Below are 24,650 nucleotides of genomic sequence, written 5' to 3'. Positions count from 1 at the left end.
ACATCCCGAGGCCACTTCCGAGCTGGCTTCTGGAGTCCCGTCGGCCCTGAGCTCCGGTTTGTTTGCGTGTTTTTTGTATTCATGTGAAAAATCAGACAGAGTCGCTTGAACAAGCAGCCAAAACTGTCATTACCAGGAAACATGTCTCAAGTCCTAAAAACACAGGAGGCTTGGCCCCGATACCACACTGTCACTTCTCGCCGAAGGCGAGTGTCCTAGAGACCCAGGCTGTTCGCGGCCCGCCCTCCTCCGGGTCGCGAAGGCCGGGGGCCGTGTCGCGTGCACGCTGAGCTGATGTCACGCCACCCTGTTGTCTTTGCAGAGAGGCCCATGCGAGGTGCGCCGTGAGCCGCGTGGGCGACGCGCAGGACCGATGCGGGCGCAGAGGGAATGAAGGATGGATGTGAAGGAGCGGAGGCCCTACTGCTCCCTGACCAAGAGCAGGCGGGAGAAGGAGCGGCGCCACGCGAGCTCGGCAGCGGACAGCGAGGAGTGCAGGGTGCCCACGCAGAAGTCCTACAGCTCCAGCGAGACCCTGAAGGCCTTCGATCACGACTCCTCGCGGCTGCTGTACGGGAACAGAGCCAAGGACCTGGTTCACCGAGAGGCGGATGAGTACACCAGACAAGGTAGGTCCCTGCCCTGGAAGGCGGGGCTTGCTCAAAGGGTGCTACCCTGCAGCTGAAGGTGACGCATTAAGTGTCCCTCAAGGTGAGGCGTTAAGTGATCGCACACTCTTAACAGATTGGAGGTAGAAAATCACCTACCTTACGGGCTCCGGGAGGCCAGACACAGGTGCCACCGCTCCACATTTTATAGGCCAGGTCTGTGACCCTGTGTGGGCCAAGTGTTTGAGCGTGACCTTGAAACCAGGCCACCAGGGCATCTCCCAGTCTCACGTGGGTGCTCCCAACCATGGTTTTTACACTTAGAACTGGTTCAAGGAGAAGAGGGCCAGTTGGGGAGAAAGCTAGCTGTTCTTTGCCACATAAGAAAGGAGGAATCCTTAAGCGGGACCATCTGGTGGCCCGTCCCGCCCAGCTGTGGGTGTCTGCGAGCTCACGCCAGGGCCTCCGTGGGAGCGTTCCTCTGGCTGTCTTGCAGGCCCTCTGGGACGGTAAGGTTATCCCTTAACACACCCTTGTTTCCCATAATACAGCCCGCTCTGGTCTGCTCAGTGGTATATATTTGTTGAACATGTTTATACTTCCTTTCCTGCCTGCATATTCCACCAGTGACTTCGGTAACTTTTCTCCACAATCCTAAAAGGACCGCTTTCCATTCTTGAAGAGAGTCTAGTTGTACTTTGTTTCTTCCCATACAGTCTTGACTTCTGGGCAAGATTGCTACTACTAAACATCACATCCTCTTACACGTGTATTGCAGTCCATTTACATAGGATTTAGCCTCCTTTAGCTAATTCAGTCAGGAAACGGAGGAAAATCAATTAAACTTCAAAAATAAAGAGTATATTCATCCATTTCTCATTGCCGTACAGACAGTGTGACTAACAGTTTGATGTCGGACAGGAACAAATTTAAGAAAAAGTAATAATGCAATAAATCATTCCAAAGTTTGACAATTTCCCATGGATTTCTTCTCCGCATTGGGACAATAGTGTGCACCCACCCACACCAGTTTACATCACAGCGAACGTATTTGATTTGCTAAAGAGTGAATTTTTTTTTCCTCCCCCAAAGCATGCCTTATTTACAGGTATCAAATTTTATGAAAAGGGGCAAGACAGTTTAAGATTTTTAATCCAGTTTCAAGGAAGATACAGAACACATGTTTGAGATACATGATCTTGTTCAATGGACTTGATTCCATTGCATATAATTCTAAACCCAATATTTTTTTCCCCTTTCATACTATCTACTCATCAGGGCACATTTTTCACCAATTTAAAACCTGGTAAGTAGTTGTAGAAATGCGCGTAATCTGAACCCAGTGTAAAGTCTTGCTTTTTTGTAACAAAAGCAACTGTTTAGTGCCCTATGGGGGAAAAAAACCACGTTGTGGAGGGCTATTAGAAGAAAAAAAGCAAGCAAGCATTCGGTTTGGCAGAGCGAGATGCTTAAACAGGTTAAAAATAGCGAGCGGGAATCCGCACCTCCTGGGTGGTTCATCCCACGCTGAGACGGTGTGGGTGGATGGCCACTCCATCTGTGGGGACCCCAGAACTTAGTTCTTAGGGGACCAGACAGTGCTGGTGCTCATCTCGTTGCAAGCGGGGGACGAGTGAATGAAAAGGGTGGGAAAGACAGTGAGCAAGGCGCCCGGTGGAGGTGGAGGCCTCTTGTCAGGAGCTGTGAGACCGAGACCTGAGAAGAGGTTTCAGGGCAGAGGTCAAAGGCAAAGCCACAGCTCACTGGACGTGGTCGTAAGTCAGAGTGTCTTTAACACGTACGTGGAATGCACTGCTCTTGATAGCCAATGCACCCCGATTTCTCACTGCACCCCAGGCAGTGGGCTAATGAGCAGGTGTGTGCCTTGTCATTTAACCCTCCCAGTCACCTTCTGAGGAAGGTCCTGGTGGCATCCTCCTGTCACAGACTGAGACAGGCCAGACTCGTGGAGGCCCAAGGTCCTGTGGCAGAGCTGGGACTGGAACCCAGGTCGTCTGTCTCTAGCTCAGGCTTCCAACCTGGGTGCCTCTGCCAAAGCAGAACGCAGGGGACTCTGTGTAAGTGGTAGTTGCCCTGTGGTTTATCAGGGTCTGTTCCATCCGATCTTGATGGTGCGGATAGAGAGGAGTGAGGGAACTGGGGGCAGATCTAGAAAATAAAGTTGATATGACTTTCTGATTGGGCCGATGAGGAGGAGGAGGAGGGAGAGGGAAGCATGGCCGTAACTGTTTCTTTCCTACCATTTGATATGGGCATGTTCGTAGCAGGAACCGGAGGAGGAAAGGCTGCTATCAGATCACGCTTTTCTCGAGCCAGCATAATGAAAAATCCTCCTAGGCTTTCATTTTCTTTGAACCTGACAAATGTCAGTTTTTCCTCCCTGACTGTTATGCTGTGGGATTAATTATTTAATTGACAAAATGCGCTTCCTGCCACAGCTCCTGACATCATACACATAATAAAAATGAAAGATTAAAAATGTTAATGGTAGCCGAAGACCTTTGAAACCATTCCAAAGAATCATGCTAATTTAGCTTGTCCGTGGAGTTTTAAAACAACCTGTCAGTCCCAAATCCACTTATCCTTTGAACGTCACAGGAAAACGCAGCTTCAGCTGTAGGAAGGGATGATCAGAGACCCTCGTTAATGCAGGTACATGGATCCCAATCCAGAAATAGGATGTTTGTATTTTTATTGACCGATTTTATGGCCTGTTATCAAACTTGATTTTCATCATCATTTCTGTGGCCTTCCTCACTGCCATTCAGTCCATGTGATCTTTGGGGGCTGTAAAGCTGGGCAGGTTCCAATGTTCCAGTCACGTGTAGCTGGCCTGGGTCTCACAGACCTCTTTCTCTTTAAATCTCCCCATGTGGTTTACAGGTTGATGGAAACAGTTTCAGCAGCTGTGACGCTCTCTGTAAGTGTGACCTGGTTAGGCTGACAATGGCTTGTTTTGCATCCTTGGATACCTTTTTTTTTTATTATTCACCCTTGAAGAGAGTTTATCCTGTCAGGTCTGAGACACATTTTTTATGAAACAGCTGCTAAGATTGCCCCACAGTTCTAGAGAAATTATGAAATAAAATACCCTCTTCCCCTCTGCACGATTGTATTGCCTGTAGTGTTCTGGGCCAAATGAGAATGTTTGTCATCTCCAACAAGGAATGTGGGCCATGAGCATGACATTTGAAAGAAAGTGACATCTGGGAATTAGAACTCTTTTGTCCCACAGACCGAAAGCTTGGACAGAACACCTGTGAGCTGGTCTCAAACCAAAATGTTTATCAGTTAGTAATCAGCGCTGGGGTTATGAATTTCAGAAATTTAAAATGAAAAGACCATCATTTATTCTTCATGTATAGAATGGCAATGGGGAGGAAGGTTATCTGTTTTTAAATTTGAAAGACAAATAGCATCATGCCTACACTTATACATACCTGAAATCAAAATAGAAAATAAATAATCAGAGTAGGGCAGGCAAGGAGAAGGACAGGTGGGCAAGGACGGGCACTCGCTGACGTCTGAGGGTGGCACACCTCAGGTCCTCCCTGACAGCGTGCCTCCAGAAACTCCCCTCCTTCCTCGCGGCTGCTTTGGGACTTGCCTTCTCTTCCTGCTTCTCATCGTCGGTGCCCAGCCTGCCCCGGCTCCTACACACGTGGCTTCTGCTCCTTACCTCACACCGTGGCTGGTCCAAGGCAAGTTCCAGGGCAGCTTGTGGGAAAGGAGATCCTCCAAGCCCTGATTTCTCACCACTGCCCCCTCCCCAGCGGGCTGCCCCCTGGCTCCGGTCCCCCTTCTCTCCAAGTGTTTCAGATGTTAGACCTTCCCCTGACCAAGGATCACCCTCTTCTGTGGAAGAAAAGGACACTCTGGAGGAGCAGTCTGCATTTCCCTGGACACACGTGTGCAGGATCCTGGCCCGATGGCGGCCTAGAGGATGCTTCACCCCCAATCCCCAGTCAACTTCTCGCCTCACTGAGCTGAGCAGTGATCGGGGTGGAATTAGATCTAGAATTCTATTCGGGTCCTGCAGACAAAGCCAACGCAGGTCCTTTTTCCCAGCGACGAACCCCGAATGGGGAGGAATCGCAGGGTGAAGATTAGAAAGAGCGCTGTGGCTTTGTGGTGCCGGAGAGAAGCTGCCTGCCTTCCCCGTGGGCGTAACTGGAGCTGGTGTTGTCTTGCCAGAGCAGCGGGTCCCCTTGTCCCTCAGGGGCTGCAGGAACCTAAACAGATGCATTTTCTCTACGATGATAGTGTGACGGTGCCAACCGAGGGAACGAGGGAGGCGAAAGGCTGCTCCCTCGGGTCTCACAGGGTTTCCTGTATTTTATTAGGGCACCAGGAGAGCCACCACCTGCGTCTGGCACCCAGCCTCTCGGAAGGGGGTAGGATACGAAACAAACAGACCAGGAAGTACCTATTGTAAGTGAACGATGGGGATGAGAGGTGAAAACTCGAGCCAAAATAAAAATTCGATGAGTGTTTACAGAAATGTACACACAGACCGAAAAACCAAACCAAACCAAATGCAGCAACAACAAAACCAACTAGCATGGCTACATGCTCTTTACAAGATTCCAGAGACACAAAATAAAATAAATTACTTTTCTTGTTAGTTACAAAAGAAACAGGACTAAGACTAATGACTTTCTCCCCTGCAACGATGGAAGCTCGAAGACAATGGGATAACATCTACCAGGAGAAAAGAACTACAACTCTATACAGAGAAGGTATCACTCCTCATTCGAAGTCGATTCAAAGTATTTAGGAACACGCAGAGACTCGGGAACACGCAGAGACTCAGAGACTGTATCGCCAGTGAGCACCATCTCAGGAAGCCCTCAAGAAGTCATACAACCAGAATCAGCGTCCCTGCTGTGAGGAAGAGCAGAAGCGGTGGGCAACCAACCTTGCAGAATACACAGCGTGAGGCCAAAGTAGGTTCGCCGTGGTGAGTATGCGAAACACAGAGTTTATTCTTGTAATAGTGTTTATTAATTATTGTATTGTTTTCCATAGGAAACACTGTAACCCTGTATGCTATTGACTCTGAACGATGATGGCAGAGCAGCTAGAAATGTATAAGAAGCCATGCCAGGGAAACCAGAGAAAAACAGGCTACAACTAAAGCTTCTTCCTCGTCTCGGCAAGATCCCGCCGTGGGAGGAAGGTGGTAGGGGAGGTGTTCCAAACTCAGATCTGGAAAGGGAGAGGAGGAGAGAGTTACGGAATAGAGCTGCAGTGGAGGGAAATCATTGTGCTCTTACACTCATATAATAATGGAAACATTGTATTTGAATATGAATGGCAGGAAAAGGCAGGTGATCATTAGTGGAATAAAAAAGTACAATAGACCTACCTAATTAGCAGGGGGAGAGGGAATGAACAGCAGTCTGATCGAGTTAGCAAAACCAGCTCCCAGAGGAAAAAAGGCAACAAGCAGAATCATGAATAACCATAAACCAAGATGGGAGAAGTCAAATCTCTGGTACGACATATTACGTGGAATGTAAATGCACTGAACTTTCACAAACAGAAACTACTCGGTTTGTTAAAGTTCCTGGCTGTGTATGAGAAACAGACTTAAAGTCGTAAAACATGCTTGAGACTAAGGCGATGGTTTTAGGGGTGCAATTCTGGAACACAGCATCTGTATGTTGTATCGTGTGTTCGCCGTCCCAAGTCGGGTCTCCTTCCGCCACCCTGTATCCCCTGTACCCTCTTCTGCCTGCCCCACCCCGACTTCCCCTCGGGGGATCACCATACCGTTATGGGTGCCTCCCAGTTTTGTTCTTCATCCCGTCCCCCTTTTCACCCAGCCAGCAGCCCCTCCCCATCTAGGAGTCTGTTTCTGTTTTGTTTAATGTAGTTTGTTCATTAGATTCCACGTATAATTTAAATCATATGGTCCTTGTCTTTCTCTGACTGGCTTATTTCACTTAGCCTAATACTGGCCAGGTCCATCCGTGCTATTGCAAAATTTTATTAACCCAAATGTCACCCTAATAAATTCAATTAAAAAAAATAAAACACAAAAATGAAAAAAGTAAAAATTTTAAAAAGAGAATAATGAGACAGCTAAAGATATATCAAGCAAATACAAGCAAAAAGGAAGCAGAAATGGCAGCTTTAGTATTAAGAAAGGTGGAATTTACCATTAAAAACACAAAATAAGATAAAGAGGACCATGAAGTATATGATAAAAGACAGGAGGATGAATACTCTTAAAGTGCATACATTAAACAATATAGTAGCTAAATTAATAAAGCAAAAACTATTTTTAACAACATTGTTAAAATACATTTATTATGGGGTGCTTTGGTCCACCTTCTTCAAAATCAGCTCTAAGATACAAAAAATGAGGCAGCAATTATATTCTCTCAATAAAAACTCAGCAACAATAAAAATACAGAAATGTATAATTGTCAGAGAGAAATGATACAGTTTTTCACATTTTGATGAAATATTTGCAGAAACCAAATGTGCGTTTAGCCACAAAAAGAAACAAAAAAAAAATTTAAGAAGTGGAGACTTTCTAAGTCAAAATATTTGTTCGTATTAACTTATAAAATTAGAAATAAATAGCACAGCAATAAACAAAAACCCTGTGGGTTGTGGCGCCTCTAGATCACAGAAGGAGCAGGAGGAAGCCACGAAGTAAATACGTGCTTCCCAAAACTGATGGGTGTCCGTGAGAGCCACAATCATGGGAAAAATATATTGTTAACCATTGTATTTAAAGACTGGAGACAAACCAAAAGGAATTTGCTGTACATCTGAAAAATGAGGAAAATATCAGAAAAATAAACTGAAGGAAATGAGAAGACGCAGATAATCCAGAAGAAACTGAAATTAAAAGCAAACAAAAAAAGCTGATCTTTAAAAAGAGTAAGAAACTGGAAAGCCCCTCATGATTCCTGTGGAAGAATTTCGTGTTTAAGGAAATGAGAAGAAAAATGAGAGATAGCGGAGACATTGTAACAAGTAAAGGGGGCTGTTCTAACAAATTTTAAAATTCTAGAGGAATGTTTTTTTCTTAGCAAAATGTGATTAATCCCAAAGTATTTCCAAAAATGGAGAAAGCTTGTCAAAATCAATTATCACAGAAGAGAGTAGAAAAGTCACAGAAAGGGGCACCATTGGAAAGGAAAAGCTGACTCCTAGGTTCCTGGGAGAGTTTTACATAACCTTCCAAATACAACTAAGTCCGATGTTCAGAAAGCTATTCAACACCACACACGCACACGCGCGTGCGCGCGCTCGCACACAGATGGAAAGCAGTAAAATGCACGTCATGAAGCGGACATACCTTTCATCATAAAACTTGATCGAAATAGTACAAAAAAGAAATTATCTAGACCAAAATCGCCTCTCAGTATATGCGTAAAAACCCTAAGTAACTGCATGCGTACAGGAATCTAGCAACGTGTAAAAAGAACAATAGACCAAATTAATAACCAAATGGTCGCTAATCCTTGGTGACCGTGTTAGGGTACGTGTTACGCTAATTAGATGAATAAACCAAAGTTAAAACCCATGATCTTATCAATCGATGATGAAAGGCATGGGATAAAACTTAGAAACTATTTCTTCTTAAAACTCATTAAGTAAAGTAAGAAGAGGAAACAAATATGTTAGTCGCGCATAAGATGATCAGTTGAAAACTACACTGAACTCGCAATGCTCAGACTCTAGGACCATTTCAGTTCAAATCAGGAACCTAAGAAAGGTTCATCTACTCTCACGATTACATTCAAAAGTGTTTTAGACATTTTTGCAATGTAAATAAGCAAAGAAAATTAAATACTTTATATTATTTAGGAAAAGGTAAAGGAGCACTTCTGTTACATATGTGATGCATTGTGTACATACAAAATCCCTGTGGCTCTAGAATTAAAAGTTTAAGCAAATTGCTACTTGAATGAATACGTGATAAATATATAGACATCACAGGCAGTGCAGCACAACAGTTAAGAGATGATCAGTGTTTGAGTCCTAGATATGCCATTCATTAGCTTAGTGGCAAGTGGCATATTCTTGGCCACGTAACATGCTTGGACAAATTAATTTCTCCGTGCTTCAGTTTTCTTCTATGTAGATTGTGCTTTAGTTTTCAATCTGCAGTTTGACAATGAATGAGTTATTGTATGACAACCACTTAGAATATTAGATGCATGTCCCATACTATTTCCAATTAATTATCAAACAATAATGGGCTGCATTTGTAAGTGAATATATTCTACCATAATGGTAACAGATGCTGTAAAATTCTTTGAAACAATTTTTTTTTTTTTTAGTGGCATGGGACCTAACATGAAGGGAACAATAAAATATTGAAAGGTGTAAAACAATATCTGAATCAGTATAGTGTTTTTAAATAGAAAGTATGATATCATAAGAATATCAATTTTCCAAAAATAAGTGCAAAGAAGTCCAAGCTAATTTTTCCCTCAAGAAAGTGATCTTAAAATTCATGTGGAAGAATAAATGTTTGTCTTCTTCTGGTCAAGATGGTAGCGTAGATGTAGACATGGCTCGTCTCTTCATATAATCACATAAAAATTACAACTAAAATATAGAACCATCACTCAGAACCATAAAAAATTGAGTAGAATGGGGGTCTGTCACCTATGAAACTAAAGGAACTACATCCATCCGGACCAGTAGGAGAGGCACAGATGCGGAACGGGCTGGTCCCTCCCCCGTGAGTGGTGGATAAAAATTGAGGAGGGATGTCTTGGGAGCGAGGTGTCCCAGACCCGCACCAGGCCCCCCAGCTTAGGAATTCAGTGCCAGGAAGATACGTCCCCACTTCTGACAGCCAAAGCCAGCAGAGATTGAGTTGGTGGAAGAAACTTCTGGAATCTCAAGCAGTTCCTCTTAAAGAACCCACCCAGGGGCTCAGTACTCAGACTCACTCCCTCTGGGCTCCGGCACCAGGGAGACTGCCTGAGGGAGTGGGAGGTGCTGGGTGGAGGGAGACAATGGGGGAGAATCGGGACAACTGTAATAGCAAAATCAATAAAATATAATTTAAAATTACCAAAGAATAAATGTTTGAAAATAGGCAAAACATATTTAAGAGATACTATGGATAAAATGGTATATACATGTAAAATACTATATATTTTTAATGCTATTTTTTAAAATACTATGAACCTGCTGTAATCACATCTATATGATATTGATGTAAATAAAGATAAATCAATCAATGCAACAGACTTAAATTTCAGAAGTGGGTCCCAATGTATAGGGACTCCAGCATAAAACAAAGTGGTATTTCTGTTCTGTAGGATTTGATAAATGGGGCTCACGCAACTGGTATCCATCTGGAGGAACAGAAAATTGGACCCACATCTCTCAGCACATTCAAAAATAAATTGAGAGGGATTAAAGACCAACGTCAAGAATAAAGCAAGAGGAATTCCGAAAGCTGAGTTGGGCAGCCAAATAAAGCAGAACTCTCCAAAAACAATGGCTGCAGCACCTAGCGGAGTTGTTTTCTTGTCAGACAGGAAGTCCGGTGGTAGATGCTGTCAGGCCCCCCAGTTCCTTCTGCGTCTCTTGGCTCCACACTCCCAGCACGTGGCCGCGTCCCGGGCACCCCAAGGTCAGCTGCAGCTCCGCCCCCTGGTTCACTAGAGCAGCAGCAGCAAAGGCGAGGAGGGTGTCCCTGCAACAAGCCAGGTCTGTTTGCTCCCCAGAGTCTTCTGCCTGCACCTCTTTTTCCAGAACTGTTCTCTTCGGCTACGCTGAGCTGCATGAGCAGAGGGAGCGTTTGCTATTTTTCCTCTCCAGCTTTTCTACCAGAGGCAGGCAGAAAGAAGAGACAGGAGAGCATTTGAACAGAGGCTGTCTTTGCAGAGCTGGGCTAGGAGAGGACACGTGCCCAAGGCCAAAGGCCAAAAATACGTCCTGCGTTGGAGCTGCCGCAGGTTGGGTGTCCGCTTTGCGAGTGGGGAGCTTCCTCCTTTAGGACGGGCAGATACAGCCTGTTAATGTCCACGCTGCCTTGGACGTGGCTTACAATCCACGATGAACCCCAGCCGTGGTCATTAAGGCAGCAGATGGGGAAATGGGACTTGGTTTAAGGTTGAAATATAAAGCCAAAGTTCCTGGCGCTAAGGGAGGTTTGAGTCACACTTCCACCCAAGACCTAGCCTCCTTCATTGCCTCCTCCCCGGACTCCTGAGGTTCTTCTCTTGTTCTCAGCTCTGCTTCACGCTCTGTTGTGCTGCCTTCTTTCTGCCTCTGCAGAGGCTTGTGTGGTTGGAAGGTCTCTCCGGTCCTCCACGTTCTTATTATAGATGAATAAAACTGAGACCGAAATTCGTTGGACAAATACTCAGTCAAAAGCCTGGTGAGGTCCAGAGCCAGGAATAACCAGAGTCTAGTCCAGTCACTTCCTACTCTTCCACCTCTCTGATTTCCACAAAAGAACCAAACCTTTTTGAAAACCCCTGTAAAACACTAAGTATGTTCTTGGGTAAGCTTGCAGCCTTGGAAAGTTGAGAGAGGTCACAAAAAGGACTACACATAAAAGGAGCAGTTGATAAATGGGACCGCATCAACACTAAAACTTCTATTCCTCGGAATATATCCTTAAGAGAAGACCCAGTCTGAGAGAAAATTCTACAGACACATACATATATAGCAAAGGACTTGTATCTACAATATATAAAAAGTTTCTATAAATCAATAACAAGCAGTTAAAAGGGCAGTTTTAAAATGGGCAAAAATCTTGTTACAGAAACTACACCGAAAAGACAAGAATGTGTGAGAAGTACACGAAAAAGTCCCCAACGTTATTAGCCATTAGGGAACTGAAAATTAAAACCACAATGAGATACGACCCCTCACCCACTAGAAAGACTAAAATTAAAAAGACCCTAAGCAACAAGTATGGGTGAGAATGTGGAATCACTGACCTCCCGTACATTGCTGATGGGAGTGCAAAATTTAAAAATGGCACGATTTCTTTAGAAACTGGCAGTTTCTTATATGAGGTCAAAAAATAACACCCCCCTCCCCACCTTGATCTAACAATGTATATCCTAAGTGTCTACCCCAAACAAATGGAAGTGTATTCTTAGCAGCTTTATTCATAACCGTCCCAAACCGGAACCACCCAACGAATGGATGTAACAAACTGTAGTATATTCATGCAAAGGCATACCACGTGGCCGTACCAAAGCATGAACGACCGATACCTGCCACAACCGGGAAGAATCTCAGAAACATTCCCATAAGAGGGAGGGTCCGGAGTACATTATGTCTGACTCTGTTTATATAAAGGTCAAGGACAGGAAAACACACACACACACACACACACACACACACACACGAGCCTATAAGAAAAGAAATCAGGATTCCTGTTGCCTTTGGGGTGAGGATTGACTGCAGGGGGGAGGGGGCCAGGGTGGGAAACTTGGGGGGGTGAGAGAGAGGTGCCACATTTTGTTTGCATTCATAAGTGACGTGCCCACTTAAGCTGTGTGTATTTCACTGCATATAAAATTTGCCTAAGCAGTGATACTTTTAAAAAACAAAAGCTAAGTATGTCAAACTGTGTAGCAGAATATGCAAAGTTGGGGATTTGTATCCTTCCCTTCCTCCAACTTCAGCCCCGGTGAGATTGCACTTGGCACTCGGGCAGAGTCACATTGTCCCTACTGAGCCTTAACCACAGTCCGCTGAAAAACACCTGCTGTTTCCCTGGCTGGGGTGGCTCAGTGGATTGAACGTCAGCCTGCAAACTGAAAGGTCGCTGGTTCTATTCCCAGTCAGGGCGCATGCCTGTGTTGGGGACCAGGTCCCCAGTTGGGGGCATGCGAGAGGCAACTAGTTGATAGTTCTCTCCCTCCCTCCTCTTTCTCTAAAAATAAATTAATAAAATCTGAGTTTAAAAGTGAGCTACAATTTTTTTAAACTGCTGCTGCCGTGGCACTTAATGTTTTGCTGAATAAAGACATTCTGCCCATTAAGATAATAACATCCACAGCCTATCCAGGATTGCGCCGAGGGAGTGACTGAAGGGTTGGTGGCGTATAAATGGGACCTTTCTTATATTTTCATCCATTTCCAAATAAAGAAAAGCCCACTTTTAGCTCTTGGATATAGAGTACTTCTTTTCTGGCAGCTTTATTAGCGAGAATATTACTCAAATGATACATAATTGTAAAACCTTTCTACATGCTATATATTCCAAATAGGTCAAAAAAATTAAATTCATATTTGTCAGATGTAAAGTAGTACATATTACTTTAGAATGTCACTAATACCATCGGACAGATGTACAAAGAGTATTAATAGCTGCTTTAGGATACCAATTATGTGTCTTTCGGTACCATTGTACTCTGCTTTGGAAGTAAAATGGAAACATGTTATTTTTTCCCTACTCTTCTCATTTTATTTATTTGCATTTTTCTGAATTATGAAAATATATGAAACAACTGGGCCTGTTGGAAACTGTGAAGGAGGAAGATCCAAGAGCCAAGAGCAAAGTGCTTTTAATTTTAAGGACTGTGATTTAGTTTAGTCTTGGATGCCATCGGAGTGAATAATGGGAACTGACCCTAGACTTCAAAAGAAATATGACCGTATGGTCTTACCCTTCAGCTCTTAATGTTGCTATGAATTTCCAGTTACACCCCAAACTTTTCATTTCCCCAGGACTCCCCCCACTTCTGTCATCATACAAAAACGAAGAGAATCCGGCCCCCCTTTCCATGGTTTCTGAAAGCTGTACATACTGGCGCTGGGAAAACGTTTGCTTCGTGAGAATACAGTGGTGTAAAGAAAGACGAGAACCTTAAGCCTTCCTCCGGTCTGCTGGGCTAATTACTGCCACCCCAACGTTTCTGACGTTTAAATATTAACTACGGAAAATGATTCATTTAGAGATCAAAACGGTTAATCCTCCTCAGTCACTATAAATGTCAGCGGAGGGATTGAAGGATTTAGATGGTCCTGTTTACCCAGCCTTACACTTCTGTGCTCAAAGACACAAGAGAAATAGCTCCAGTTTGTCCTTGTTTCCTGTTAATATTTCCTTCCTAGGTCCCTCTTTTAGCTCCCCTGCCTGACTGTTAACTCATTCTGGCCGTTAAGTCAGGCCCGGTGGCCAGCCTGCTCTGTGGATTACCTGCCAGAAGGTGTGGGTAGATAGACACAGCTTAGGGCCCTCCTCCGGCCACAGTAGGGGGAATGCTTGCCGCCTGCCTTGGCCTTTATGGGTCTGATGTCTGGAGCTCCTAGCTGACTGCTAAACTTGTCTTGGGGTTCTGGCTACATTGCCACCCTGAGATCCACGTTGTGAGTCACTGGGTGCCCACATGGTCAGAATTATTAAAGACCCGCAGCTTCGTGCCACACCATACGCATATTTATACCAACATCTCTGGCAGCCTCACTTTCAGACACCAGCAGACACAGTGTAGGCTTATCCTCATCACTTGGAATCCTCCAAAGCAGTAATTTCTAAGTAAAAATAAGGAGCAAGTTCATTTCCAGAACGCATTTGGTAGAAATCAATTTGAACATTGTCTAATTACAAACAATTGCCAGTACCAGAAGCGCGTGATTTTGTGGTTGGGTGTACAAATCCTTCACGATACCCATTGAAGAAGATGCTTTTCTTACCAGCGAGCAGACTCACAACTTAATTTCTCTCCTTGGAGCCATCAAAGCTTCTCTCCATATGTTTGCCATCCCCTGGAGGGTCCACAAATCTTACCTTGAAGAAAAGGCATGTCCTCTGGGACCATTCATTCTAATCCTGCTTTCTCTGCTCGCAAACGTACTTGGGGTTTTTGCTTCTCACACGTCTGGTCTCATCGCTCATTGCTGTCACCTTAGAGCCTCAGCGTTGCATGTCCCTTGACAGAGGTGCACCACAGCTGAGTTTAGGATGAAGGCCAATGGGCCGCCAGCAATGGCGTCCAGCACACTGTCTTGCGTAACTGATTAGGTGATAAGTATGGTGTGCAGAGGTCACTTGCTCTGTCCTCCAGGAATTGGAGATCACCCACGTGTATTTATGGATGTTAGTATCATATTAATAGATAAATTGAGCGAGCAGTTGAAAATTATTTGCATCTCACATAAAACAGGGTAGGGGGAGTCAAGGTATTCAGTGAGATTTTAACTTTATTTTATTTTTTTTTGTTTAAAGCACGGGTTGTTTTTTCAATTACAGTGGCCATACAATATTGTATTAGTTTTAGGTGTACACCCCAGTAATTAGACATTATATAACTTACTGTACTGAGTGATCGTCCTGATAAATCTCCTACCCATCTGACACCATACATAGTCATTAGAATATTATCGACTGTATTTCCTGTGCTGTACTTTCCATCCCCATGACTATTCTGTAACAACCAATTTGTAGTTATTGATCCCTTTACCATTTTTACCCAGTTCCCCAATTCTCCACCCATCTGGCAACCTTCCAAGCATTCTCTGTATCTATGAATCTGTTTCTGTTCTGTGTGTTTATTGATTTTATTTTTTTAGATTCAATTGTTGGTATATATGTATTTGTTAGCATTTCATTCATATTTTTTATCTTCTTAAAAAGACCCTTTTGTTGTAGTACTTAGTGGTCGATGGCGCAGAGGCAATTCCAGCAGACAGAATGGGACGTTCGGAGGGCTGCCGCTCGCTCAGGCAGGTCGGCACTGAGCAGAGCAAGCACCTTCCTTTTATTGAAATCTGAGGGTGGCAATTACAGGATACGCATCCTATCGCTTAAGGAGAAAACAGGATACTGGGGTTCAAACATTAACTGCTTAGGTACAAAACAGAGTGTAAGTCCTTAAGGCTAAGCTCCAAACAAGAAGGTAGGACAAGGGAGTAATGGAGTACTCAGCAAAGTCACTTTGTCCTCAGGATACCATAGCTCAGTGGCCTGGAACAGCTTGCAGTCACAAGACACCTGGACAGGGGGGCGTGAAATGCCCCTACCCAGAGACTTGATTTCCACCAACACCCTTTTAATGGGGATGGAGTCCTTCAGCTTTTTCTTGTCTGAGAAGCTCTTTGTGTGCCCTTCGATGCTAAATGATAGCTTTGTGGGGTAGAGTTATTTTAAAAATGTAGTTTTGTGCAGGACCTTATAAGTGAAGATTTATACCCTCGTTTAAATGTGTATTGCATGGTCAAGGGTGGGTATTCTGTTCAAGCAGCTGGCAAATGTAACTGGGGAAGGGTAAAGTGTTCAGGGTGTCCCATAAAATGAGCGTGAGGACTCAAAGGGAAAATCGTTCCATCCCTTTCTATTTCTGTGTGATCTTCTTATCCTTTGGCAAACACAGCAGAAAAGGGAACTCCGGGTGAGGTGGCGATGACAGCGGTGCCACCAGCAGCCAGTGAGAAATGTCTGCCCAGTTTCTAGTTTGTGCCTGCTGCCCTCCAAGGGAGGGGTAGTAGGTGTCTTGCCTATGGGTGAATATCACTCTGCCTTGCAGCTTTGAATAATCCCTCCCGGCTCCGACTAGGTCATGGACATATATGAGGAAAAGGCCAAATAACTAACTCATTTTTCCAACCCCCTTCTTCTATTAAAGGGGTAGCTGTGCGGCGTGCCAAGTTCACTCGAAGTATTTGTTCTTATATGGTCTTTTCCATCTTGTCACGTACCCTCACTCGTTTTTTAAAAGGTGAACTTTTTTTAATGATACAACTTCCAAGGTTGTGTTAATTCAGTTTTTCTTTTATAGATTTTCAAATTTATGAGTGTCATGAAACAAAAATGTCTCATTCCATCCAAGCGAACCTGGCCTTTTAATCACGCTGAGTTTTGTCCTCAGGTGTACTTTATTCTTGCTACAATTTATTGTTTTGGTGCTGTTTCAAATTATAATGGGAAACGGTTGGCCCTGCTGAGCAAGGTTACCAAAATTCAACATGCAGAATATGTCTTGATTTCATCCATCTCAGCCAAACAGACTTCATATAAAGACTCTAAAAGGCAAAGAAAGAAATTCAGAAGACGGTGTTAGAGCCATCGCGAATAAAGCAATCTGAAGACGCCATGGAAAATGAGATAAATATATCCTTACCTCTTGGTTCTTTTTTGCCTATTTGACTTAGGCAAGACAGTCGGGTTTTTCGCCTAAATTCAGACGTAGCTTTGCTGCCTGTTTCTGCCTTTCTGCTGCCACTTCACACTGACTTAGTGGCCACCCTCAACAAGCCCGCCCAACCCTCCGGTGCCATGACACCTCGGCCAACTGTCTCTGCTTCTCAGAAGTGCCTGTGTCTTCCACAAGCATAGCCCGTCTTGCCACTGCTGGGGCACAGGGAAGAGTCTAACAGGCTAATTTACTAGTATAATAGCTAATCTCCTCAAAGGTGTTTCAATGAAAACAGGAGTTCGTACGAGCAAGAATCTATAACCAGATGGACGAACGACAGCAGCAGAATTGGAAGCATCGAGTCGGGTCTGGGGTGGAGAGATCCGTGACTGTGGTGATGCTGTGGTTATTCTAAACTTAGTTGAAAGTATTCCTCTCCGCGCCCTCAAATTGTGCATTTCTCTATGATTATTACTTTAATTTATCCAGGCGTTTATCCTTAACCTATTCCTTGCTGAGCTTTTCTTTTGTGCTCGTTACAATTACATAAAGCGTCTCTTAGCCCAAGTCAGGGCAGCCCTGGAAGACGAAAAAATAGGGTGATAACGTGACTTGAACAGAGCTAGTGAGTAGCTTTAACTTAGGTCCGTTGAAGGTCAAGTTTACTGTCCATTCCTAGAGGAAACAAAGGCGAACTTGTATTCAGCAGGAAAACCTAAAACAGCTTGCTTGCTAGCTTGCATTTCAGAAGCAGCCCTTCAGCGTTTTGAATCATTGTTAGACATTGATTTCCCAGGCTCAGGTTTTTAAGGAGTTTGGGATGCACCCATCAGTTCATAGGGATCATCTGCTAGATATTTATTTGCAGGGTGAATTGTGTTTACATACCTGGATAACCAATAATAAAGATTGCAGTTTTCTGCTTTCCTTCACCTCATAGATTTTTGCGTCAAGATGGCAACTGTGTGAAAAGTCAATAATGTGGAAGTGTTTCAAGTTACAGTTCAGAGATTAGAAAGGGAGTTTTATTGTCTTTTAACTTCTCTTCTTTTTATTCTCCAATGTGGGCACCTGCCCAAATAGAGGGGAGATGTAGGAGATCCCATCATTCATGTTCACCCTTTAAAAATTATACTGTGTTCTTATTTTGAAAAATCAGTGTGCTTGATGGTTAGAGGTAACTGTTTTAGACCCTTCCCCCTCCTAGCCCCACTTTAAATGTGATACATAAATAATCAGTAAGCTCGTCCACAGCTAGTCCATTACCTGTCCGTGGTGTCAACCTTTCCACACTAATTCTTTCAAAAACACCACCAGTGCTGGGTCAGACCTCATCAAGCTTACCCATGGTCCCACTGTTAGCAGGCTCTTTTCCCCTGTTTTGCTCCCTTTTTTTTTTAACATACTTTTTGGTTCAAATACTTACATCTCTCTAATAAGCACAGTTTGATTTGTAGCTAATCGTAGCAACAGATTTTCATAATGTATGAGCGTCATTGTCAGGATCCATTGGGAAGTCTGGCCGAGAGGAAGCTGATTCCAACTTCTGATATGACCACAGCAATAAAGCGATTAACCACATGAGTTAAAATGCTCGCAGACCTGGAGGGTGCTAATAGCTTCACAAGCAAATATTTACTGAATTGTGCATTATGTTGGATTTCATTTTCTAGAAGATTCAGCATGTTATTTTATCACAAATAGCATATACTACCTTAATATAGAGGAGGAGACAAAATGAGGCTTATAGTCACGAGTACGCAAAACACAGTTTATTCTTGTATTATTATTTATTAATTATTGTACTATTTATTTGTACTACAACTGTAAACCTACTTTTGCCGACCCCTGTATAATCTATTTCTCACACCAGCCAATTAACTTTAAAATGTTCGTAGTTTTAAGAAAAAGGAGTGGGAAGATGAAATTTATGAGCAATATAAATTCTTAATATTCTTAAAAGGTGGACATTATGTCGTCGCATTGAAACCAGTCTTCATATACCATTTTTCTTTCCATGGATTTTGATTCCGGGTGGTACCTAAACCTCCAGCTCTGCCGTGTGAATAAAAGGGATGGGAGGCCCACAGGTGCGTGCATCCTACAAGCACACCTGGCTCTGTCTTCTCACCCATGGGGCCACAAATGTGTAAATTTCAAAAAATAAATGCGGAATTGGAAACGCCATTAATCACGGCCATCATGTGGAAGTGTCACCTAATTTAAACACTGGAGCTTTAACTGACTGCAGCGTCCTGAGTTTTATGATGCTCGATTTATTAGTAAAGGCCTGCAGGGTTCACAGCCATTTATTTTGCAGGGGACTTGATGTCGTCATTAATTTTTAAGTACATAGTACTCCCTGTATATATTTTTGGAGTGCACTTCATTTGCAGGAATCGGTTCACTCTAATCAATACAGATGTTTCCAGGTGTTTATTAAAGCAAAGAGTCGGATGTCTGCACATTTTCAAGACATCCTCCAAGCTGTAGTATATGTGCACACACACGCACACGATGTACGTACGTTGTAGAGGTTGTTAAGGTGGGAAGGAGAAGGAATGAAAACTGACCGAGCTCCTTGCTCTATGTAATCTTGAGGGGAATCTTTTCCAAGGTTGTGACTTCTGGGCGGGGAAATCCTATCGCTTCAGACCGGCGCCAGGACCCAGAAAATAATTCTGACCATTTCCATTGCGTCCTAAATTTGCTGCACGAAACTCTGTGTCTGACAGCGAATCCCTTCTCGGGGCTGAGTTTTCGTGCTCCGTGCGGCTCGCTTGCCTGTGTCTCTGGAGGGGCCTCTGGGTGGGAAGGGGAAGAAGGCGCTCTCAGCGGGGTGCACGGGGAGTCAGGGGTGCAGGCCCACCCCGTGATCGCACCCCTGTGACCTTTGCCCTCAAGTGCTAACGCAAGCCCCTGGAGCCGAGAGCTGGAAACCCTGCATGCCTGAGTGCGTATTTCATGGAGCGTTTCTTTAACAGAACAACAGCGCATCCTACAACCCAAGCTAGACATATACTCACCAGCTGCTGTCTCTTCTTTCCCCCCAATTAGGACAGAACTTCACCCTAAGGCAGTTAGGAGTGTGCGAACCGGCGACGCGAAGAGGCCTGGCGTTCTGCGCGGAGATGGGGCTGCCCCCCCGGGGTTACTCGCTCAGCGCGGGCTCCGACGCCGACACGGAGAACGAGGCGGTGATGTCCCCGGAGCACGCCATGCGGCTCTGGGGCCGCGGCGTGAAGTCGGGGCGCAGCTCCTGCCTGTCCAGCCGGTCCAACTCCGCGCTCACCCTGACCGACACGGAGCACGACAACAAGTCGGACAGCGACAGCGGTGAGTCCCCCGGTCTGCGCCGCACCTCGGCGTTCAGTGCTCCCGCGCCGGCCGATGGCGTGTTTCTTCCTCTCTCCTTTCCTCCCGGCCTTCCTTGCCTTTGCTCCTCCTTTCTCTCCTCTTGTCTGAATGCAGGGAAACTCAAGGAACGACCTTGAATCACATATTTTTGTCCCTGCGGGGGGGAAAAATATTCAAAATGAGCCGGTTTAATTATGCAAGTGGTCTATGATGTGTTAGCTCTAGTCCTGAAAAACAGTTTAATCGTATATGGAAAAAAAAAAAAAAGATTAACTGTGACTTGTCTTGGACCATGTCACCTCTTATTCTCTGTGGAGCCTCAAAGCAAGTGGTGACAAAGTTTACCCCAGAGACAGCTCGCAATCAAATATGTCTTTGTAGATTCCTCTTGAAGATAGCTCAAAGAAGTTGGCAGATTCTTAGAATGGATGAGGGAGCACACAGAATAGTTGATTAACAGGGCTCAAGTGATTGAAGAACAAATTTGATCATGCTTTAAACTTATTAGTTGATGAGAGCAATTGAAATCTGGGTAAAGAGGAGGAGCGTGGCCTTTGATGTGCTTTGGGCACTGGGTATTACTATACAATTAAATCCATACACCAAAGTGGATTTGGGGAGTGCCAACTAGCAGCGGTACATGTTGTAAGAAAAACGTCTTTATGAATTATGAAGACTTTTTGTCTCGTTGCTCAGTGCAGGATAATAAAAATAGTCACTTTACATGCAATAACGGACTGTAAAGGAAATTTAATTTTTAGTCAGTGCCGCCTCTAGGAAGAATGGGTGCATCAGCACAACGCGCCGGGTAACAAAAGGAGAGTTCTTCCTCCGCAGTTCATCCTCACAGGGTCCTTGCTCCTTCGGTCTGGTTATTAGCGCTGTGTATGGGACGCATAAAAAAGCAAAGCGAAAATTAAAATGAAAAGTTGTCTGACATTTGAAAAGGAAGCGCATTGTTTAGCCAATGATATTTCATGTTTATTATTTCCTGAGCAGGTGTGTCAGCTTCGCATCGTGATAGGAAAGCAGGTCTATTGTCAGCTGTCCGTTTCAGCTCAGTTCCAGTCTGAAGTGGCCCCAAGTGCTTCTCACTGTTGAGTACCACCTCCTTCCTAGTCCTGAGCCCAAGAGTCTGATATCAACCAGCCCCATGGAATAGGACATGTCCGTGTGTTAAACCAAAGTCCAAAATCAGTTAATAATAGACACTCGATATATTCATCTTGGAGATGTCAGTTTTGGGAGGAGACTGGCTTTATTCCAACACAGAGGAGAACACAGGACAGTGATCTCTGACAAAATGGGTTTTAGAGTCAGGCCGCTAGCACTTCCCTGGCTGATCCGCGCATCCGTGCTTCTGTGAGCTTTCACTGTGGACCAGAAGTCACTCGCCGTAAATATGTAAGACTCGGCACTACCTGTGCTTCCTGTCCGTCTGCACCTTCATGTCACCGCCCTGGAACCATTGCAGAGACGAGGGTTATACTCACATGTAGCATCTGGCATTGGAATTGTTTTTTTAATCCACGATAAAATCTGTGATGGTTGTAGAAAGAAAGAGGAGACTGCGGAAGGGTAATGCATTCAGTGCTGGTCGTCTGCATGTTGGACCATCCATAACCACGTCCATGAAACACTTTTTCACGTTGGGTGAGCTGGCCCTTTCCACCCACAGCCTCTGTGGCTTCTCTCTCTCTAATAACGAGCGTACTTATTGTGGTGTCTGTGTTGGTAAAATATAAGTTAAGTTTATCCTTTCAAAAAATTACACATCTGCTAAAACTAGCTCACAATGAATTCCGGAACACATGCTATATATATATATTCCTTTTCCTTGCAGAAAATATCAAACGAGCAACCGTGCAATGTTTCATTAGCAGCATGTGATGTCCAGATGACAGGGAACTGAGGAGGAGGACCCGTGAGTGTCTCACACCTCCGACCCTCCCCATTTGCACAGCTTTATCATTAACTAGAGGAGGGACTTGTGTGCCCAGGAATCTCATAGACCTTGTTCCTAGAGCAATGTAAAGACAAGAAAATTTTTTTCAGGTTGTCGTGAAGCACAACAAGGAGACAGGAAGAGGGGGTGGAGGGCCTTGCCTTGCAATTCAGAACACTTGGCGGCGTTTGTGGAGAGCACACAGGTCAGCTAAGTTGAGAGTATAGAGTGTCAAAAGCAATGTTTGTTGAGTTGGGCAAGTGATGACTTCAGCGTGTGTTTACTCTTTTCACAAGGTTCGGCTGTGGTTGTTTTTAAAACATTTTGATGGTCTAAGAACTCCTAACGACCTCAGCTTAAGGAAGCAGAGAAAAAGGACACAAAACAGAGAGTACCCCTTCCTGGATGCTGGCTGGTTCAGAGACTTCATATGTACGTCCACAGGAACATTTCAGATTAATTTATTTGTCCTGAGTTTTCAGTGATTAGTCAGAAGGAACAAGAGTCCATGGAAAGGAATTAATTTCATTAAGATCTGGGCAAGCATAATTCTCTGAGATATTTAGCAGACCTTATAATTTGAATCTGTGGACTTAAACAAGAGTATTTAGGATCTTTTCTGATATAAAAAAGTACTTCTTAAGCTGGCTTATGGTAGAAATGAAAAGTTGTCACACGGTTCTTCTAACATCTTTATAAACGATTCCCTTAAAACTGTTACATGTTTTAGTATCACTACTTCTAGTCAAATATTTCTAACATTGAATTAATATAAATAATTCAATTCTATCCTTCTTGGGTCTTTTAATTGCTTTAGCTTTGAAAGACTATTCATTTTCCAGTTATATTTTCATTTGCCTTCCAGTTATTGCAATTGTTTAATTTTATTCATTTTTATTTGAGCTTGAGTTACATCACTAGAAGTTGAAACAGGAAGGCCATGTGTAGAACATCCCACCAAAATGAAACTAATTTAGAAACCAGACACCGACTTGTTTTCATCCTGTTTAGCAGGGAGTTTCCTTCATCATTTGAAATAACAGTGGATAAGGCTGTTTTCCCCAGAAAAAAACAAAATATTATTCAGCATTTACAAAATTATGCAAGCCAAGTGCCGATGTTCTAGTTATAACTTCAAAGAAGAGTTTAGTAACTAAAAGGGATTAGATTTCATTTATTTATTGATAAAGAGGCCAACAGTTCAAGTTTAAAAGGCACCAGAACTGCTGCGAGGCTAATGAAATTTTGATGGTCTGGGCCTCCCACAAGAGCAAAAGAACATTCCGACCAGGTCGCGTGTCTCCATGTTAGCAGAGATTCAAAACAAGTGATAACATTTATGATTTTGCAAAACTAACTCTTTACCAACCATGGGGATTTGAAGGAAAAAGAAATTGTAAGGGAAACAGAATTTACAGTATGTTGAGTTTCACATGGAATTCCAAACGCCAATTTTTTTCCAAATTAAGGGGAGGAAGTAGCCCTTTCTGGACACATATTGATGGCTGTGATTGTCTCCACTGTCCTGCGTCAGCTGCCATCACCAGGCCCATACTGGAGGGCCAGCAGGTTGTGACCACCTAATAGCAGCATTTCTAGTAAGTGGTTGAGAAATCATGAAACCACTGATAGAATGGCCTAATTAATCACAGGGAAAATGACCCTTGTGCTCTGGATTTTTTAGGTGTCTTTCCTTCTCTGATGTATTGCTCAAAGAGGCTCAGCTGATTTCCACTACGCAGCTTTGCAAGGACTGTGATTTCAATTTCAATGATCTACATAAATGTCAGGAATAAAGAACCTTTTTTCAAAACATCAACCTTTAATCTTCACTAATGGTAGTTTGCGCATCTTTTCCCAGAAGAATCCAAGCATGTATTTTTGTCCTTTGTCACCCAGCAGTGTGGTGTCAGGCAGGATGCCTGCTTTCGGATCCCACCGGTTAGTGTTTTGGTCTTCTCATTCAACCCCTGCGACTCTTCATTTCTGAATCACCCCAAGTTCAAGTTCCTAACTTTTCCCTCTCTGCCTAGTTGAACTGCTGTTTCCAGAGATGTGTGCTCAGCCTGCTGCAGGCCCTCATCTTCCTCGTCCCTGTCCCCACAGTCTCTTCCACACTGTGGGAGGCGAGGAGCTGGCACTCTTGTACCTCATCACAATTCGGGACGCGAGCCTCCATTGAGGGCAATCGTTGAGAATGTGTTGCAGCAGGCAGACCACCTGGATTTGAACTGGCTCCCCACCTCCCAGTGAGGTGCCCTTGGGCAAGTTCTTTAACCTTCAGTTCCTACATTTTCCACAGGGGTAAAACATAGAAAATAATAAATAGCATTCAGTCCTTTTGGCTGCTGTGAGGACTCACTGAGCTCAGGCATATAGTGTGTCTAGAACAGTGCCAGGCATCTAATGAATTCCAAATTAAGTGTGTGCTCCTATTTATGAAAGCTGGCAAATTATTTCTGCATCTCCTTCCCAAATGGTTATGAAGATGAAGTTAGATAAACAATATCAAGTGCCTGCATAGTTCTGGCCCACAGTCAATGCTCCCCGCTTCTGTGTGCTCCCTCTGTCTGCGTTAGTGACATGTTTGTCCGTTTGGGAGGACGAGGGAGACATCCTGGTCTTCTCTAG

At 44.0% G+C, this 24,650-nt stretch overlaps 1 pseudogene; it reads left to right on the top strand.

Moving 5' to 3' along the window:
- The first annotated feature begins 397 nt into the window (after nt 1–397).
- LOC149996608 (teneurin-3-like) lies at nt 398–23,661 on the top strand (annotated as a pseudogene).
- Nucleotides 23,662–24,650: the final 989 nt, after the last annotated feature.

This window comes from Furipterus horrens, unplaced genomic scaffold (assembly GCF_987537825.1).
Source record: "Furipterus horrens unplaced genomic scaffold, mFurHor1.1.pri manual_scaffold_12, whole genome shotgun sequence".
Taxonomy (NCBI): domain Eukaryota; kingdom Metazoa; phylum Chordata; class Mammalia; order Chiroptera; family Furipteridae; genus Furipterus; species Furipterus horrens.
The sequence above is the reverse complement of the archived record's forward strand: the minus strand, read 5'-3'. Positions and strand labels throughout refer to the sequence as shown.